The sequence below is a fragment of the Canis lupus genome, unplaced genomic scaffold, assembly GCF_048164855.1.
Source record: "Canis lupus baileyi unplaced genomic scaffold, mCanLup2.hap1 Scaffold_266, whole genome shotgun sequence".
Classification (NCBI taxonomy): Eukaryota; Metazoa; Chordata; class Mammalia; order Carnivora; family Canidae; genus Canis; species Canis lupus.
Genome location: NW_027326507.1, coordinates 4,419 through 8,840, shown reverse-complemented (window position 1 = coordinate 8,840; position 4,422 = coordinate 4,419). Strand labels below are relative to the sequence as shown.

Here is a 4,422-nt window from a genome sequence, read left to right as displayed (position 1 = left end):
CCTGGGCCAAAGGCAGGCGCCAAACCACTGCGCCACCCAGGGATCCCAAGACTAAAGTATTTAACCAATTCGTGTCCAATTATCATCAGTTATATTTCATCCCGTTTCAAGACCCACAGGCCTCCTGATGGCAGCCAGCACAGAAAAACAGAGCTTCGAAAAGTAAAGAACATCTATTGTAAGGCTCCAAACTTCAGTCTCTAGAGTCTTGATCACCCTCCATATAAAATAAAATATGTAAGGCAAATACACAAAAACAAAAGCACACCCAAACAAACTCTACGGGACGTCAGTTAGTCGTACTATACCTTCCCACACCTTCTTTCATTCTATACTCTGTGATTGAAAGTCTGAGTTGCCCCCACCCTGGTGCATCCTATCCAGTGAGAAAAACCCTTTCAGAGCCACAAAGAACAGCTCACCAGAAAAGCCTCTGAAATCGTTGTTGTTCCTGATAATCACTGTCACAATCTCCTTTCTAACAACCCTGTCCATCTGCAAAGCACTTTACTACGGATATCAGGAACATCTTTATGTTGCCAAATAACAACAAAGGAACACGAGCGAAACTATTATCTCTGCTAGAAGAGAAAAACCACAATCCCAGGGCTTGCTTTCTTCTCATATTCTCCTCTGCCTCATTAACTCCATTGCTATGTTACTAATTTCAAAGAAGCAGGAAGAGGTGATGGGAAAGGGGAGGTAAATAATAATCCACATGCCTGTTTCCCATCCCAAGTGCAGGATACACACTGCTTGCCAGATTGTGGGTCGAGCCATACCTTGGTTTAGAGACAGTGAGGATAGTAGTAAGTGTACTGGGGGTACATTTGTGGCTGATCCAGGCGTTTACCCATGTAGCTGGAATCTTTATCTCCGAGGCAGGGAACTCGATGACACGGTATGGTGCCCCAGGCCGAGCGTCCTCTTAAACCACTATTCCTGATGGTCCCGATGACTGATGAGGCTTCAGAGATCCTTCGTCTTCCACCACTCACTAGTTCCAACACGGCAGGAATTTAAAAAAGAAACACACCAAAAAAATAGAAAGAAAGAAAGAAAGAAAGAAAGAAAGAAAGAAAGAAAGAAAGAAAGAAAAAAGGAAAGGTATTGGTAGAACAACACACGCACACACACACGCGCGCACACACACACACACACACACAGCCTTCCCAGATCCTGCCTTCCTTCCCCCAGCTGCCAGGGTCCACTTGGGATGAGGCACTTTGTTCTCTACCCAGGCTGTCTGTAGTGATGTCAATTGCCAGCGTTTGTAAAGAGGGAGAGAAGAAAAAAATCAAAGTCTTTTTAGCACAACTCCGAATCCTTGCAGATCAGCTTCCTGTCTCCTGTTTGTCTCTTTCCCCACCTTAAAGAAAAAGGGAAAAAAAGAAAGAAGAAAGAAAGAAAGAAAGAAAACAAAAAAATGAAAAAGAAAAAAAAAAAAGAAAGAGAAAGGGGAAAAGAAAACAAAACAAAACAACCTTGCACAGCCTGGTTGCTGCTGTCTCCCTTCCAGAGTGACATGGTGTTCGGGCTCCTCCTGTCCTTTCATTCACTTCCTCTCCTTCCAGCTGGTGGGTGGAACCTCTCCAGGGAGCAGGGTATGCAGTCCAGAAAGCTGCAGTATTTCCTCCAAGAAAAAAAAAAAAGCCTGCTTCAACCCCTGCTGCAAGCAAAGTCCTGATTCCCTCTGCTGGCTATCTCGAACAGCAAAGCAATTTTTGCAGCAAAGCTGCTGCCGCTGGAACTGAACCCAGGGAACTCAAATTCGGGCGGTGGATTATTTCTTATCCTTCCCTCCATCTACCCCACACAAGAGCTGCCTTTTTTTTCTTGCCAAGTGGCAAGGTAAGCCACACTGCTAAAGCAAACACAGAAGACCACGGGAGGGAAGAGAGGACGAAGGGAGGAAGGAAGAGAAAGACAAAAATAAAAGCAGACGGACGACCCGTGCTGGTTAAAATGGAACAAGTGTGTCCCAGATGCTTTCAGAACCTGTTAACATACGAAAGCCAGATGAATCCAAGACCCGGTCCAGAAACTAACCTTTTACTTCTCGGACGACACGGAGGATGCTAAGCATTGAAGAAATTTGAGAGTCTATGCCAGGACTACTATTAGCAAGCCCTGCATCGTCAGATCACAAGGACCCACTTGCCATAGCCGAAATGATCATTCTTACCCTTACATCCGTTTTGTAAGCATCAAAGGAGGTATCCCATTAGGTTTACAGGCGTCTTCATAAATAAAAGCTCTGGTTCTCTCACTGTCTATCTATGATGATTTTGATTCAGGGATGCTTTAATCACTTTCCCGATGTCATCACAAAAAAAAGCACAATTACCTGACAGAGTTTTTCCCCACCAATAATAAGTAATATTCTGACATGTCTGTCGGCTGTTACATTATAATACAAATGGTTTCAGCGAAAATATATTTCCTTTAAGGGTCCCTTTTCAAGGCAGTCAAGGCTAAAATTAGACATGCCAGCTGTGTTTTGCTGTGAGCGCTCACGCATGCCCAAAGCGTGGCCAGACCAACATTGAGCGCCTCTCCACTTCGTCAAACCAGCTCTGTTCTCCCCAGCCTAGAGCTGCCTTTTCAGATAAGAGGTTCCTGGTACAAATCCAGCTTCCTAGTGAGGAAGAACAGAGAATTCCAGCCCGGTGCACAATATGGTATCCAGCCACAAACAAGCCCTGCCGCCCGTGAGGTCACTGGCTTTCACTCAGGGGTCTGGTTATTAGAAGCTGTGTGAGTGCATGGATATTCCTTGGAAAAAGTTAAGGATGGTGGATAAATAGCTTTATGTTTGACAAGAATAACAACCAGAAAGAAGGAAGGAGAGAGGGTGGGAAGGTAGGAGTTAGAAGCCCTGATATCACTGTCATTAAGAGAATTAAATCAATTCCACCAACATTGAAATGTGTTCTTCTGGGCCTTATTCGTCCCATCCAGAAAGTGGAAATGCTGCCAACTTATGTGGCTGAAGGTGGTAAACGGAATCAGATACTAAATCAAAACTACATTGATTTAAAAATCATTCAGTGGCATCTCAATGCTCAGACAATAAAGTCTTGGCTTCTTGGAATAGTTTTCAAGACCCTTGAAAACCCAACTTTATTCTCCAGCCTCAGACAGTAAACTCTGGCCCTCGTAGTCTATATCTGAGTCACAGTGAACTGCTTTTAAAGTGGAATGTGCGGAGGATCCCTGGGTGGCTCAGCGGTTTGGCACCTGCCTTCAGCCCAGGGCCTGAATCTGGAGTTCCGGGATCGAGTCTCACGCCGGGCTCCCTGCATGGAGCCTGCTTCTCCCTCTGCCTGTGTCTCTCTGCCCCTCTCTCTCTGTCTCTATAAATAAAATCTTTAAAAAAATAATAAACTGGAATGTGCCCTCTCAGGGACTTCTGTCATCTGCTCTGCCCCAAATGGTCTTGCATCCCCATTCAGCCCATCCTTCAGCTCTCAACACGGATATCACCCCTCGGAATAGCTTTCCCTAAAGCCTCCTTTCCCTGCTGCACCTTATATTTGCCCTAAAAGGATGCTTATCCTGGGCAACTGTCTGTTAATTGCATGTTTGTTTCTTCTAGGATGCCGGAAAAGCATCAGGAAAAGCAGAAAAGTAGGAGTCCCCATCATTCTCATTCACGTTCCTATTTCCACAAACTGTCATGGAATCTGACACAAAATGGTGCTCTGCAAGTGTTTGAAGAGTAAGATACCTTAAACCCGATAAAAATTCTAACTCAATTCGTATCCTCTCTCAGTACATTTCAGTACACTTCTGGATGCAGGGGATAGAGTGGTAACACGGATCAGAACAATGTCCATCCCTCATAGAATATATATTCTAGTGAGGGAGATAAGCAAAGAAGTAAGCAAGTAAACAGGCATTATCAATCAGGTAATATGTAGTACTGTTCATAAATATAAAGCTAAGTAAACAGAAAGAGTCACAGGAATTCCACTTTAAATAAGATAGTCAGGAAATGCTCACCAAGAAAGAGCTCTGAGGTTAAAGGAAGAGTGGGAACCACACCCTGGGTGTTGTGTACTATGAGAGCACTTCTTGTGAGAGCCAAGGCCTTCGTTCCAATCCTGCCTTTGCCAGATCACTCTGCCTCCTTTCTCATCCATCCAGTGTCACTACACACTTCATACGGTTATCATGAAAATTCACCACAACAAACATGCAAAGCATTTATAACCCCTTGGAACATACTGGATCTGCCCAATAAATGTCAGCTTGTCTCTGGGGGAAGATCATCCCAGGCAGAAAGAACAGGAAGAACAGAAGGCCTGGCAGCAAGAACACTTCTTTTGAAATGTGTGAGAAATGGCATAGGGACTGAAATGGAGCAAGTAAGAAGTAAAGACTATCAAACAAGACTAGAGAGGTTCCCTAGACCAGATC

General features: G+C 44.4%; 1 long non-coding RNA gene across 3 annotated transcripts; it reads right to left on the bottom strand.

Moving 5' to 3' along the window:
* Positions 1-782: 782 nt before the first annotated feature.
* Positions 783-3,180, bottom strand: LOC140629801 (uncharacterized). Of its 3 annotated transcripts, none has more exons than XR_012027624.1 (3): positions 2,050-2,640; positions 1,485-1,633; positions 783-997 (listed from the first exon to the last, which is right to left on the bottom strand). It is a non-coding gene; the product is annotated as an uncharacterized lncRNA (long non-coding RNA). The 3 variants fall into 3 exon arrangements; XR_012027625.1 differs by having other exon boundaries at positions 2,186-2,640; XR_012027623.1 differs by having other exon boundaries at positions 1,485-3,180.
* Between the last annotated feature and the right edge of the window lie 1,242 nt (positions 3,181-4,422).